At 48.5% G+C, this 16012-nt stretch overlaps 1 protein-coding gene across 4 annotated transcripts in view; it reads left to right on the top strand.

Annotated features, from left to right (window-relative positions):
- Nucleotides 1–16012, top strand: part of PHACTR3 (phosphatase and actin regulator 3) — a 218227-nt gene that overhangs the window by 110041 nt on the left and 92174 nt on the right. The window lies entirely within an intron of this gene.

Here is a 16012-nt window from a genome sequence, read left to right as displayed (position 1 = left end):
ACTCGTCCAGCACCATGGACAGGCTCCGTGGGCTCTCTCTCTCTCTGAGGAGTGGGTGTCAGTTAGTGTCCATATGTGCTGTGTACTCATCTTTTCAAATACCTCAAATGTGATGTGTTAACATGTTTTTTTAGGTCAATCTCTAGTCTGGCAAAAGTGGAAAGACATCCTTGAATGTGCTTCCTTCCAGGCGTGGGGCAAGCTTCCCTGCCCAGGTTGTTTGCTGTTTGTTCTATATTCTTTTTCTTTTTAAAACTTTGTGATTTTTTTCAAATGGAGGGGGATCTTTTCATTTTTCCCGATGGTTTTAAATAGCTCGTTGTGGACTAAGGACTTCACCCCCTGTCGTTATTGTGAACATTTCCAAGTGTTTGATTTTGTTTTATGCAGCTTTTTTGAAATAAAAGTTGTAACTTCTTATGTGATTTGGACCACTGGTCCTTTTCTTCCTGTTTGTTTCTTAAGGTAATGATCTTTCCTTTTAATTATGATCTTTCTTTTATTCTCGAGACTTCAATTCATTTAGTATAATTGTATGCGACGTGGCGTGACTATCTTGCACATGATCTCACACCAGCTGCAGCGACATGCTGAGTGAGGCCCGCGCAGGGTCAAACCAGCCAGAATTCTGGACACAGGTCAGGCAGGTGACGTCCAAGCCCCTGGCTTTGCCAAGGTGCCCTGGCAGGACGAGAGCGGCCGAGGCTGGAGAACCTTCTGTTCTTGATCGCTTCTCTGGCCTTTAAACTTCAAATAGTCATCTCAACTCAGATTTGCTCTTGGTTTTTTTCCCCCAATTGTCTCTGCCTACCCAGGAGTTGACTCCAGTGTGGTGTGAAAACCTCTGCTGTGGTTCTCCCCGATACCTAATTACAATGTTATGTGCCGATGTTGAGGAACGTGAGATTCCCCTGTGAGCTCACGCTGCCTCCCCCTCCCCTGACCTCAGTCACCCAGCTCGTTCAGTGTGAGCCTGCGCCTGTGAACACAGTGTCTGCTGGCAGCACAGCCCCGCAGCTGGTCCTCTCTCAGCCTGGCCCCTCTGAGAAGAACCTCCTCACATCCCGGGGACCTCTGGCTCCTGTGTTCCATCAGCCAGTGACCCGAGGACAAGATGAGCCCCAGGCCTCATGATAGAGCTCCCTGCATTTAGAGAATTCAGTAAATACAGGATTTTGGTTTTTTTTATTTTTTTATTTTTTCATGCTGAAGGTTCCATTTCTTTTGAGTAATTTTCCAGTTGACTTATATTTTTAGACAATTGACAGTGCAAAGCATGATCTGATTAAATTCTGGAAGCAAATACATGTTGTATTTAATAGGGTTTTGAGTCTTTTCAACCCAAGATAACACAGCACAGTGTTATTTGGAATTACCAGACACCAAGTATAGACTTTTTAAAAGCAGGTCAATCACATTTATTCTTGAAAATGTTACATATACCAAAACCAAAACTGATATATCTAACATAAAAATTGTCCCTATTTATGGCTGTCATGTGAGTTTTGTTTGTTTCAGATGAGTCTTATGTGGCCCAGGCTGGTCCTGACCTTGATGTGTAGGTGAGGTTGACCTTGAACTTTGAACCCTCCTGTCTCTGTCTTCCAATGCTAGGATTATAGGCATGCAAATATCATGCTTGCTTTATGTTGATCTGAGGATTAAAGCCACGGCTTCATGCATGCCAGGCAAGCACTCTGCTCACTGAGCTAACTTCCCAGCACCTGTGGGATAGTTCAATAACTGCCCATTATGTAATGCTTGTCTCGGTTGGCTTGTTTGTTGATTGGTTGGTTTTCTTGTCAACTTGACTATTGAGAAAATGCTTCTATCCATTGGCTTGTATGTAAGTCAGTTAGGGGCATTTTCTTGATTAATGGTTGATGTGGGAGAGTTCAGCCCGCTGAGGGTGGTGCCATCCCTGGGTTGGTTGTATCAGAAAGCAGGCTGAGTGAGCCGTGGAGAGCTCTAAGCCACTAAGTAGCCTTCCTCCATGGTTTCTGCTTTAGTTCCTGCCTCCAGGTTCCTGCCTTGAGTCCCTGCCCTCAGTGATGAGTGTGATCTGAGAGCTGTAAGGTGAAACAAAGCTGCCCCTTCCCTGTCGCCTTTAGTCATGTTTTTTATGATAATAATAAAAACCCCAAATGGAAACAAGTAGGCATCTAGCCCCTCAGACATTTACTGCCTCTTCAGGGCAAAAGCTTTCAAACCCTGTCTTTCTAACGTGTGTGTGTGTGTGTGTGTGTGTGTGTGTGTGTGTGTGTGTGTGTGTGTGTGTGTTTATTTGTTCTCTCTCTCTTCTTTGAGAATTTCATACTACACTTATTCTGCATGACATAACCCAAGCCACAAACATCCCGTGTTCTCTCCCCTCAGCGGATGCTCTGTGCATCTTCCTATCTCTACATTTCATGTGGGAAAAATTCCCAGAGTTCAGGGACTTACTGAGGGGACATGGGGAGGAGCTTTCAAGGGAGGGAGAGAGGATGGACTTGTATAAAGGCTAAAAGGGGATAATGGAGCAGGAAGAGTTAAATTGGGCAGGGGTAGGGAAGGTAGGATAGAGGAGGGAAACTGGGAAGGAAAAGACTTTTTAAAAAGTCCTCTGCAAGAAGCATCCTGGAATAGATCTCACACATATGGAGAAGGAGCTACCTTACAAAGATACAAGGAAGCCCCTACCAGGCGCCAGAGCGGGCCCAGTAAGAAGCCTGGGGCCAGGAAAGGGTTACACCTTTGAGGTCCCAGAGGCCCCCCCCAGTCATTCCAGGCTCCCCACCCCCCCCAAAGCCCTCAGTTGCCTTCTGGTTTTGAATAGCAATACGAAGGAGGAGAAGTTTACCTTCTGGGCTCTGCTGAGGGTCCCTTGGAAGCAAGAGCTACCGTGGGCATCTGTTTACATTTTGAAAAGCAAGCAGAGCCCAAGAGAAAGGCCAATGGTAGGAATTCACTGTTGTTTAAAGTGTCACATCTTCAGGAAACCCTGGGTGTGTCCTTTCCCTTCCCTTCTTCCATCCCCCCAGCAAGGGTTTGTCTTTCTAGAGATGGGGTCTGGGTTGTTTGCTTGTTTGTTTGGCCTGATTTGCTTTTTAACCTAAATTTTTTTTTATAAAGATTTTTACTGATGGTTTATTTTAAAAAATGCCAGCGTCCGGAATGTCTGGACAATCAGTGTGCATGCTCTCGGAATCCCTGAGCTGCCTCTGAAGCAGGGCGTGCGTGACCACTGGCCTGGAAGCATCCTTGTCACCCTGGGTGGTCCTGCCAGCACCCCCAAGAGGGATCCTCACCTGGACTTGCATTCCCAACGCTTCATTTCCCTTGTTTTTGAGTCTTGTCAGAGTAGAGCAGGGTGTGGCATTTCACAGCTGGCTTCTTTGTGGTTCAGCCTGGTAGGTCTTAGGCTGGTCTCTTGATGCCTGGGGGAGTTCACCCTCTCCCACTGTTCCATACCTTCTCGTGTCAGGAGACACTACATTCATCCATCCTGCTGTTGGTGACCGTTGGCTTGTTCTAGGCCTTTGCCTGTTATGAGAAAAAAAAACGCCACTGGGGTCTCTTTAGTGCTTGCATCTTTTGCTTGTTTGTTTTCAGCCTGGTGTTCTCTGGTGTGGAGCTACGGACCATATGGACTCTCCCTCTTAAAGAGCGTTCCAAACGCGTTGTCTTGTGTGAGCTCTCCTGTACCCTGGCAGCTCTGTGTGCTCCATAGCCTCCCCTGGCCTTTGATATTACCAGTCCAGGCACTGTGGTCTGCATATGTCTGACCTCACTTGGGCCACCTGACACATCCCCTCGAAAACCGGGGATATCCTCTTTTCCTTCTCTCACTGGTTGTTTGTGTGCATTGTCTCAAAGCAGCCGTGCAACACACTACAGTACTGAAATCGTAACTGCTGGGGATTAAAGAGGGCACACGAGTGTTCGGTTGGTACTCCTCAGTGGACCTCTCCTCAGATTCACTTCATAGAACCATTCCATGAGAATTAATATCTTATTCTTTAATAATTCTCTTAGGATTATGTGCATACCTATGGGTTCGCTGACACAAGTTCATTGTCTACGGAAGCCAGAAGAGCGCGTCACATCCTCTGGCTATTGTGAGCCTCCCACGGTGGGCGGGCACCAGGAACCGAACTCTTCTCTGGCTCAAGAGCCGCGCATGCTCCAAGGTGCTAGAGCCATCTCCTCAGCCCAGGAAACCAACCCTTACATAGGGATCAATTTGTTAGCATTTTTTCACTTAGTATCTTATTTAAGGGATCTCTTCTCATCCTCAAATCTTGAAGGTTTTTCTCCTCTATCTTCCTCTGCGAGTTTTACAACTTTTGCTTTGAATTTGAGAGTCAGAATTAACTTGCAGTGTAGCGTGGAGGGAGGGATGGAGACTCCTTCTTTCCATAGGGCTCTCTTGCTGATTCCGCACCATGTGAAGACAGGACCATTCTCCCCCCACTGCAGGCTGTATGGCTGTGGCTGCATTCCTCTATTGTGATATGCCATGGTATGGGGGAGGGGCTGTCTATGGGCCCCAGATTCTGTCCCTTTGATATTTAATCTTAATTGTCAATGATCTTGGAAGGAGGACAGGCCTCTAGGCAAGTGTGTGTGTGGGGTGTTGGGTGGGAGTGGGGGTGAGGGGGGGGGCTGAGTGGCAGGGAGAGGGGAAGAGTGGGGGAGGGGGAGGGGGGAGGACCATGATTAGATCCACTTCCCTGGCTGCCTAAAAAGAAGGGAACCGAGAAGCAGCAGCACTCATCTCTGTTTCTTGACTGTGGATGCCACATGACGTGACTGCTGACTCCGCTGGCAGACCCATGCCTTTGTGACTTCTCCTCTGTGACAGACTGTGGTCTCAAACTGCGAGCCAAACTAAAACCATTCTCCCTTAAGTTCACTTGTTTTCAGATGTTTTGTCAGGACAGGGAGTTATTGAGTTAGGAGAGCATGTTGATCTATCTGCCCTGCACTTACATTCACCATCGGAGTCACGGATTCTTTACGCCTGATCATCTGATAAGTCTGGTCACTTTATTGTCTTTTAGACCACCCTCGCCATTTCTGGTACTGGGCATTTCCGTGTAAGCTTTGAATTAATTGACACATGCCTGTTGTAATTTTGATTGAAATGCCTTGACCCTGTAAATCTTGCCTTACATTTTAGTTACTTTTCTTTCCTCTCAGTGATGCTTTCTGCACAATGTTTAATGAGACAGTAAGATTGTCTCATTATTTAAGTATCATTTTCTAATTCTTTAATTCTTGGACCTTCTGTGTAATTAACTTAGTAATAAAATTATTCTAACTATAGAGATTCTTTTGGATTGTGTAAAAACATTTCTCTGGAAGGGGAGGGTAACTTCCTTTTTCCTTTGCAGTTCCTCTTTCCTTATTGTACTGTTTGAAGCCTCTAGTATAATGCTGATTTAAGACATTCCTGTTTCTGACCTCAGAGGGAACACTTCAATATTTCACTGTAAGGCAGAGTCTAAGGCTAGCTTTATGTACATATTTTATGACTCTTAGGAAGGTCTCTGGGATTGGGAACATTTTAAATCATAAATGGGTGCAGGTTTTTGTCAAATGCTATTTTTTGCATGTGTTGGAAATGACTGTGTGACGTTTCCTCCTTATGCAGTCGTGCATTTTGAATGGATTCTTCAGAATGACCTGGCATTCTAGTGGGGCTGTTTTCCTTTGTGATCCAATCTCAGAGTTATTAACGTTCTCTGCACTATTTCTGTATCTGGGACAGGAGAGGCCTCCTCTCAGGGTTAGCCTGGCCTCATGAACATATTCAAAGGGTTAGCCTGGCCTCATGAAGCAAGCACTCTGCGGTTTTATTCTCTCCAGATGTTATGTCAGAGTGCTGTCACTCCTCCCCTCAGAGCTTTGAAAATTCATGAGGTTCTAGCTGGTTGTTCAACAGATGCCACATCAGGAGACTGCACACTAAGAAAAAATTTTAAAAAGAGGCCAAAGGGCCTGTCCATATTTTCTCTTAGGAGAAAAGACTTCTTTTACATATTTATTCAGCAAAAAGCTATCTTGTCTGTAGTACATGGGGCACCACATGTGGAGGCCTTTCCTGGGATTAAATTTCTTCCTATAAGACCTTTTTTTGTTTTGGTTTGCCACTTTGTTTTGAAATTTTGAGACAGGGTTTCTCTGTGTAGCCTTGTCTGTTCTGGACTCACTTTGTAGACCAGGCTGGCCTTGAACTCACAGAGATCCAGCTGTGTGAGCCACCGTGCCTAGCTGTAAGACCTTTTTTCAATTCAGTTCAAAGTGTGTATTCAGCATCCTTTACCCTGCCCCTCCCTCCCTCCCGATGTGCTCCAGGACCTCAGGTCTGTGCCCCACTACCCCACATTCTCCTGACAGCTGGGACTCCTCCCCACAGCCTTTGGACTCCTCCCTTCATCCTCAGATCTCGCTCAGTCTAAGCCTCAACCCTGGCCATTCCTACCCAGGAGGCTCTTCAGTCCAGGACAGAGGTCCTGTCCTCACCTACTAATAGCCACCTGCATGTAGCCACACATTTATCCATGTGGTTGTTTATATTTTAATGTCTGGAGACTAAACACAGTACTTAAAATACTCAGGCTTGCAACCTGTGAGCGCGATGTCCAGCCCACCTTACAGCTTGATACTTTTCCAGTTTTCTCAGGAACATTCCACCAAATAGGGTGGAGCCTCTCAAGCTTTGGATCGAAGAACAAGGTCTGCATGAATTCTGGTTACCAAGGAGGCCTCATGACCAGCGCAAGGCCAGGCACACAGCCGACTCTGGGCAAAAGGCTGGTCATAGGCCAAAGCCTGTATTCACATTAATACTGATGCTGTTTCACCCCAGTGAGTCCCATGTACAGGGCCTGGTGCTCTGTCAGCACTGGAAAGTTGAACAAAGGAATGACCCAAAGTGGTATGAGGTGTTGTCCTTTGTAGAAGATGTGATCAGACAGACTTATCACCATGAGACGGCTTCTACAAGTTATTTCTACCTTCATTTTGTCTCCACCTCAAGCAGTCTTCCAGGACAATTATTTCTTGTTTTCATGAAAAATTAAAAGACCCTGGAGTGTTTATTTGGTGACTCTTCTATGGGAGGGGGGCAGGATTGATGATGTTAATAATGAAAAGAACATGAGCTGCCTTATTTCATTTGAAGTCTTGGCTGAGATGACTGTAGATGCTAAGCCTCCAGGAGGAAGAATATGGACTGGTTCCATGTCTCCTCTTCCTATAGTGCCAAACAGGATTGCAGTAGGACCATGACATGGGAATCTGCTGGGGACCCACAGTGCTAAACTGGAGGACAGCCCCCACCGGACTATGACATGTGTGAGGGTCCCCTAGGCAATACACACTGGCTAAGTTTTTATTTATGGTTAGGGCCTGAGCCTTGTTCCTCATCTGAGCCTGGTTCCCATCTCCTTCTCTTCTCATGACCACTCTGAAAGGTAGATGGTATCATCACTAGGTAGTCCATGCGGGTCTAGGCCAGGACATTCCTGCTCAGAGAGGACAAGTGACCTGCCCATGGCTCCTGGGTATTAAGTGGTGGCCTTCCTGTGTCACCCTGAATCATGACACATGAACTTGTCTTTTCGTAGAGATCAGTAAGGAAGGAAATTACTTGGGTAATTTCTGGCATAAGTTATATGTTTTAACAATTAAAGTGTATTATTATTGTGTACGTGTGACAGTGATTGTACACCTGCCACAGCGCACACGTGGATGCCAGGATATGACTTTGTGGAGTTGATTCTCTCCTGTTAGATCATGCCAGTTGGCCAAGGTCACATGGCCTCACACTGTTACCAGATGGCGTTGCTGCATCCCCAGGCAGTACCAGCTCCTCCGGAGTCCTTTCTCCTTTAGACAAGGACCCGCAAGGTCTTATGAAAGTTTAATGTGTCCAAGTGCACAGTGACCTGAGGCTTTTGTTTTGTTTTAATAAATTAGTTTGCAGTCCCCACCAATACCAGATGAATAAATTAGTAATAAGTTGTCTCCTGGGGGCTATTGGCTTGATGGACAACAGGCTGGAGGGCCACCTTCTCTTCTCTGTGGTTATTTTTATAGGGGGGGCGTCGCCTATCATTCACTGTTTTCCTTATGACAGTTTTCGAGTTTGCCCAGTTTTGCAGGGTTTCAAGTGGATGGTGAGTTTTTAGCACACTGGGAGCAGTAAGAGCCCTCAGCTCACCTCCTCAGAGACATGGCTGGAGTTAACCTGCTCTTTGCACTGAACCCGGTCTATAGGGGACTTTAAAAGGATTAGAAGAATAAGCCAGCTTGCCAAGGCCTGTGGGTCCTGGAGGTTCACTTGTCACAAGTGTGACCTATGTTAATGAGAGTGCTGTCACGTTGGGGTGGGGGTGGGGGAGAAAGGAGAGGCTGGTGCTGACGATGATGTAGTGTTGCTCCAGTTCCTCCCTAGGGGAAGACATAAGCAATGTCAACTCTTTGTCTAAGGTCCTACAAGCTGAGGCACACTGTGTGGAAGCTCCCTCCTGGGAACGGAGTCCTGGGCTTCCTTATAGAGCCCAGGTGAGCCGCAGGTTACAGGGCGTGCTTCCGTGTTCCCAACCAGCCACACCTGGCATGAGGCGTTTCCTGTGATTGCTTAGATGCCCCCATCTCCTAGTCTTCCATGGTGTGTGTGCTCTAGCCCCTCTCACACCACATGCAATTTAAGGTGGAGCGGCACGCAACAGCCAGCCGCCCCTGTGATCCATCCAATCCCTCTATGAAGAATGCAAACAGCCATTGCACCCAACTGCCCAACTGGGCTGATGGTTCTGCTGGAGGGCTCAGCCGGACTCCACAAGATGGCAGCTGCTTGGCCCAGGGGACAATCACTCAAAACACAAATAGCGTTTGCACACCAGACACTGTGACTCACTGTTGGCATGTGTCATCCAGGGGTTCTCATGCCTACCACCAGGACAGAGAACGGTTTATCTCCGCTCCTCAGCAACAGGGGACAGAAGCTCAGAGCATTGGAGTCAACTTCCTCAAGTCTCAGCACTTCTCCAGAACTTGCACTCAAGCCTGGTGCGTTCTGGCTCCTGGAACTGAGGGTTGGCCTCAACAAGCCATGCCATGCCAAACACGCCTGCAGGTCCCTTCCCAAGGGAGGCCTTGCTGGCTTTGTGAGAGGCTCTGCACTGGGGTGGAAGTTGGTTCACCAATAAGAGCACCTCGTCAGTGGTCTACACGCTCTGCGGGATGCCATGCTGGCTATGCTTGGGCCCTGGTGGTACACAGGCTCCAGCCTTATCTCCAGAGCAGTTTAAACTGTGACCTGGAGTGGGAGTGAGCCAACCCGGGGGGTGGGGAAGAATTGTCCTCACGGAAAGAATATCTAGTGTTTGTTGTAGACACTGAGGGAAGAGAGGCCATGGGAGCCAGAGGAGCCATCTGTCATAGCAAGGGTGACAAGCAGAGGAGCTTTAACAGGTGAGGGGCCCAAACCCCACTTCACCAAGACATGAAGTCATGAGGTGAGAAGCAGAGCAAGTCCTTGCTCTCAAAAAAAAAAAAAAAAATCCTGATCTGGTAGGGAGTGGAACAGATGGCTGAGAAAAAAAAATCAATGCCAGAGAGCAAGGTGCAAAGGTCACTCCTTGGCTAGAGAAGGAAAGTGAAGTGTGTGTGTGTGTGTGTGTGTGTGTGTGTGTGTGTGTGTGTGTGTGCGCGCGCGCGCGCGCGCACGTGCACATGCACATGCACATGCACCTCTGTTCAGTGGATACTCTATGTGGTGTGTGGCATAGAAGAGCCACTGCAAAGGCCATGAGGTGGTCATGATGGGGCACAGAAGGGGAGTGTGAGTGCAGGCCTCAGTGTGGCTGGAGTGCTGTGCTCACATCAAATGTCATGTACAACCGGTAATTTCCAGGGCAATTTGCATTAGCCTTCTATATGCCTGGAGCCTTTTGTGTGACTGGAGCCTCCAGGAGGGCTTTGCCTGAAATCGGCTGGGCTTGGTCTAAGCTTTTGACCATCTTTCTGGGCGGCTGAGGAGTAGGGTTGGATGCCTGTGTGGCTGGGACAGGGTGGCTCTTGCCACCATCGGTGTTGCGCATGGCAATGAATTGACAAGTGGAGGCAACGGTGGGAGGAGCTGACCGGTCTGGAGACGTTGGCAAATGCCTGTTCTTGATTTGACATGGAGCCTGCGTCTGGGGATAGTAGGGACCTCAGGGAAAGTTGGGCAGTGTTAGAACAGGGGTGTTTGCACACAGTCAGGTCAGGGGCATCCTTTCCAGAGGAGAAGGGATGGCGTGGCTGTCATCTAGCTTAGCTATGGGCCAGCAGAAGATGTGGACAGCCCGTCCATCCTGGGGGTTAGTTTCTGCATTCCCCTCTGTGGAGCAGGCCCATCTCTCGTCCACCCATGTGCAACATTAGCTTCCATGACATTTATGGGAGCCCTCACTGTAGCCTTCGTCAGAGAGTAGTTTTAAAAATCTTTCCTTCACCCCAAAGGAAACCCTGTGTCCGTTCCTTACAAAGTCATACTCCACTTCCTTCCAAGCCTGTGAGCGCTCTGTTGCTGGATTGTTCTGTTCTGACCTTTCATAAAAATAAGGTCATACAATGTGTGTATGCATATGTGTGCATGTGTGTCTATATGTGCATGTTGTGTGTACACGTGCCTGTGAGAGTGTGTCTGTGTATCTGTGTGTGTACATGTGCGTGTGAAAGTGTGTTTGTATATCTGTGTGTGTACATGTGCCTGTGAGAGTGTGTCTGTATTTCTGTGTGTGTGTGTGTGTGTGTGTGTGTGTGTGTGTGTGTGTCTGTGTCTGTGTTTGTGTCTGTGTGTCTGTGTGTCTGTGTGTCTGTGTCTGTGTATACTGGTGTGGGAGCTCATCCTTATTCTCTTGAGACAGGATCTCTAACTCCTCCTAGAGCTGGGCTGGCAGCCACCAAGCCCCAGCTATTCTCCTGCCTCTACCCCTCATAGTTCTGGGGTTATAAGCTGTGCACAGCTGCACCTAGATTTTTACTTAGCTACTGGGGATTCGAACTCAGGTCCTCATGCTTGCAGAGCAAGCACTTTGATCTACTGAGCCATCTCCTTAGCTCAATGTGGCCTTTTAGGATTCGGGCATTTTACTTGGTTTCCTGTTTTCAGGACTCATGCATGCTGTGGTCTGGTGACACTCTGCTCCCCCTTATAGCCCAGTCCATTCTACCTATAGATTTATTGCATTTTATGTCTCGCTGCTGGACTTTGGAGCCATTGTCTCAGCACCTGGCTGCCAGGAACAATGCTGCCATAGATGGTTATAGACCAGTCTCATCTAGAAAGTGTTTTCAGGAGTTGGACTATTAAGTGGTAACTGCTTACTCTTTGAGGGAGCTGCCAGCCTCTGCTTTTGAACCCTAATTCTCAGTCCCTGGTATGTGTGAGACCCCTCCATCTCCACCTCATCGCTGTTCACAGTTGGCTTAGAACTTTCCTGACAGTCACCATGTTAGGAGTTGACCATGGTAATGCCAACGACCCACGAGTGGGCTCAGGAGCAGGGTCCTCTCCTCTGTCCATATTCAGCCTTGTTTCAACCTGCAGCAAGGGCTGGCGCTCTTGGCCTTGGTTACATTTGTCTAATGGGTGAGGGAAGAAATGATTTCCAAGGCTGGGATCCAAGTGGTCCCCAGGGGCTCAGTTTGGCTGAGACATTTAAACCGCACATGCAGGCTTTCCTGCTGAGCTGCTGCGAACTGCAATCAAAGACCCTTTGTGTTATTCGGGCAGCTGGAGGAAGGCTGCTGAGTGGTCTCTGGTGTGTGCATGGTGCAGCTGGCCAGTGTGTGCCTTGTTTGACTCTAGTCTGGGCATCCCTGTTTCGGGTGGCTTCTGAGACTTCAGAGACTGATGCTGTTTCCTTCCCCAGAGAGAGTAGAAGCCTGGGGTTTTCAGTCAGGCCTCTGTGGAGGCTGGTCCATCCCAAGCCTTTCTGGGAACATTTGCCTCTGCGCTGTACGACCCCAAACACACACACTTGACCTTCCCAACCCCCAAACCTCATGTCTTTCCAGGTTGAATGTGTTACAAATTTTTAAAGACCTGATTCTAGCTCTTTGGTTTAGGGTACCTTTTGATCAAACTCTTTGTGTATATGTGTAGTGCATGTGTGTTACATGTACTCGATTCTGTTGGTGGGTATGTCTGTGTGCAAGCATGTAGAGGTCGAAGTCAAAAAATAGCAGGTGTCTTCCTCTACAACTCTCCAGCTTATTGCCTTGAGCCTGGGTCTCTCCATAAATTCTTAGCTTGTCCTTTGGGCCAGGATGGCTTGCCAGTGCCTCTCTGGATCCAGCTTTCTGTGAATCCCCAATGCTGGGTTACAGGCATGCATGATATACTGTGTCATTGCTCTGCCCTTTGACCAATTTCTTAATAAAAATAAGTAAAGGTATAATTCAAGGCATTGAGTGAAGTTGTCTTACCACACAGCAGCACTTCAGCCAAGCCCAGGTCACCTTTGTCACTTAACAGGAGGTAAGGGACTCTTCTCGCCCCTGACAGCTGCGAATCATGCCCTGACTCTGGAGGCAGCTCTTAACATGGGATCCTGAGCTCTCCAGCCATCTGTGCCGGCTCCTCGCTCTGGGCTTGCTGGCCTCAGGAGCTCTCTGCAGCCTTCTACTTCCTTAGCAGAGGACAAGTGGCCCCGGCCACCTCAGGGTGTACTTCCTACCTGGTACACAAACCCTATGTGTGAGTCAGGTATGCAGGCAGCTACCCTGTGCTGCAGCTTGGGGCTGTGAGGATTTGGTGGAATTGACGAGAGTGCAGTTCCTGCCCCTGGGAGATGCTGCATGCTTGTGTGTTGGTTTGAAGTTAAAGCTCAGTGAAGCATGCAAAGGACTTAGCACAGAGTCAGCTGGCATCAGAGGCGTGACACGTAGTCACCTCCTTACTTTGGGGCAGTTGGGGTCAAGTTCATGACACAGTTACATGGGCAGCTTGTGACATTTAGTATATGCGTGTGACCATCCGGTCAGTTCCTGTATCTCTCCAGAGTGCTCCATGCCACCCAGGGAGGATGAAGCTCCTCATCTCTCCCAGCCTCTGGCAGCCACTCAGGTTTCCATGTATGTGGATTGACCTATAAATGAACACACATGCATGTGCGTGCACATACACACACAAACACATATGGACATGTGTGCATACATGCAAATATGTGCACACACATAGCACACCTGCAGATACATGCATGCATGCGCATGCAAACATGTGCATGAATACATGCACACAGGCCCACACACACATCACACATGCATGCACACATAGACCCTTGTGATTGGTTTTTCAAGGTTTGGAGTTGATCTTGTAGCATGAAGCAGTGTGTCCTGGTGGGTCAGGAAGCCCAAGTAGGGCCATAGTGGAAAGTTCAGTGTAGAATTACCCAGCGTCCCAGAACCCTCAACACTACACACATGCCTGAAAGAAGCAAAAGAAGAAACTCCAAAAAATACAACAGTTAAGAAACACTCATCAGCAATGTCCCAGCAGCCACAGGCACCAACTCCATGTGCTGTCACCCAGCACACGGCTCACAAATGCACCATGACCGCCCAGTTACCCTGGTTTTCCAGGAAGTTCTTCCGTATTTAGGAGACACATCTCTTTCTGACCACAGAGCCTGCCTCAGTCCTTCTCCTGACTCCTTCTGTTCATGAATTCATCCACCGATTCCTTCCCAAGCTGCCTGCTCCAAACAGGCTTTCAGGAATGGGGGAGAAACTGACAAAGCTAGTCAGTGAGATGGCATGCTTCCAGAAGGGATGTACGTGTGTGTGTGTGTGTGTGTGTGTGTGTGTGTGTGTGTGTGTGTGTGTGTGTGGTGTGTATATGTGTGTCTGGTATGTGTGTGCACTTGTGTGTGGTGTGTGTGTGTGTGCTTATGTGTGTGGTGTGTGTGTATGTGGTGTGTGTGTGTGTGTGTGTGTGTGTGTGTGTGTGTGTGTGTATGAAGGTAAGATGGTGAGATTTCCAGGGTTTGAGGACAGGGCAATACTACGTCGTCTCACAGCTAGAGGACTGCTGAGGAGGTAGGCAGTAGGTGGTGGAGGGACCAGGATGGCCTAGGAAAAGTGGACATGGTGAATCCCCATGCTCCAGTGTCTTGGCCACATTTTGTCACTATCTCCTGTCCTCAGCAGAGGCTGGTCTTACCAGGAAATGGACCAGAGCTGCAAGGCAATGGCATGCACCAAGGCAGTGAGAGCTCAGTGGCGCTGTGTGGGAATGCAGCCCCCAATGTCACGTGGCTTCAGGAAGAGAGGAAAGGGGGCTGGCCAGGTCTTTGCCTAGTAGCCTAATGGGCTAGACCTCTGTTCCTGTGAGGGGTGTTCCTCACAATGCTGGCCATCCTCAAGGCCACCCAGCAGACAGACCACCAGGAGTAGCCCCTAGAGGAGAGGCCACCATCATAGCCACTGGCTGTTCTGGCTCTGTTGGACACCTTCATCTCGCTCTGTTGCTTCTGTGATGATCAGCAAAGGAAGCAGAGCCAGCAAGGAAGGGGCCCGAAGCAAAATCAGTTCCTGAGAAGATAGAACACACACACACATGCCTCTGCTTGCTTCTCAGGGTCCTTCGCTCCCCAGGGCAGGCAGGAGGGGTGGGGTGGGGGGAGGTCTCCTCTAAGCACAGTATATTGTGTGGTCACCAAATTTATACAATTTGTGAAAGAGCCAAAACTTGGTAAACCTTCCGGAACATGCTGTGTTCTGGAAGATTCTGAGCTGTACCCGTTCTTGGGCTGGTTCCCATGGGTGAACTTAAGCCAAAGAGAATCCTGGCTTGTTTCCATTTGGTTCTCACCTACTTACCAAGCCCTGGCTGGGGCCTCCTGGACTCTGTTTTAAAACCTTTATTCCATCTTCATCCTTATGGTCAAGTAGCCATGATGGGTGTACAAGGAACAAACCTATAAGGCAAGAGTGAATTATAAACTGAGCTAAAGGCCTGCTTTCAGGGTGGGCAGAGCCCGAGACCCAGGCTGCAGGCTGCGGGCAGTGTGGGAGAGTGATATGGGCCTGTGCCCTGGGGGATGTGAGAGACCAGACTGGGAATGTTAACCAGTTATTTCCTGCATTTTTACACTCAGAGGAACCAGTAGTACTTTTTCTCTTAAGTCATTTCCAAAGGGCCCACCCAGAGCGCAGCAGTTGTAATATGGACCAAATCCTCATACTCCTAGTTTTTGTCAATAAAGCTTTATTAAAACATAGTCACATACATTGATTTGCTTATCAACTTTGGCTCTGCTCTCATAGCCAGACTGGGTGGCTGGTGCCCAGCAGGGTGGCCATCAGAGCCCTTTACAGTTGTTGCCGGCCTTTAGAACAGACATCTGCCCATCACTGACCTCAAAATGAAAGGAGGGCATGCAAGCTTTTAAAACACAAACTCTTTTGGCTTAGAGTCTTCCAACATAAAACAAAGCAAGATGCCTGCTTTTTTTGTATATAGATGTGTGCACGTGTGTTTCTGAGTGTGCAGATGCGCTCGTGCATTTTGTGTGTGTGTGTATGCACAGGTACATGTGTGCTTGGGTAGGTGTCCCACAGATGTGTGGAGGCCAGTGGTCAACTTCAGATGTCGTTCTTCAGGTATTATCCTTGTGTTTTTGAGAGAGGGTCTCCCACTGGGACCTAGGTCTCACCAGGTTGGGCCAGGCTGACTAGACAGGGAGCTGTAGGGACCCCTGTGTCCCCACTTCTCAGAACTGGGATTGAAAGTGTGCACTGCCACAGCTGGGATGGCACGCAGGTCCTCTTATATGTCGGGGACTTCATCCATTGAGCTGCCCCCCACCCCCTTTGCCCCAGGATATCAACCTTTGTTTGTCTTCAGCTGTCGCTGGCATCATGGAAGGAGGCGACCTTGCCTTCTGGTTTTAAAAAGTCCAGGCACATGGATCTTGAGTCAGACTTTTGCCTACATTTGTACTTGGAGAGCCGAGGTCTCCCCAAA

Source organism: Acomys minous (assembly GCF_964271855.1).
Source record: "Acomys minous genome assembly, chromosome: 3".
In the NCBI taxonomy this organism is placed as follows: Eukaryota; Metazoa; Chordata; class Mammalia; order Rodentia; family Muridae; genus Acomys; species Acomys minous.
The sequence above is the reverse complement of the archived record's forward strand: the minus strand, read 5'-3'. Positions and strand labels throughout refer to the sequence as shown.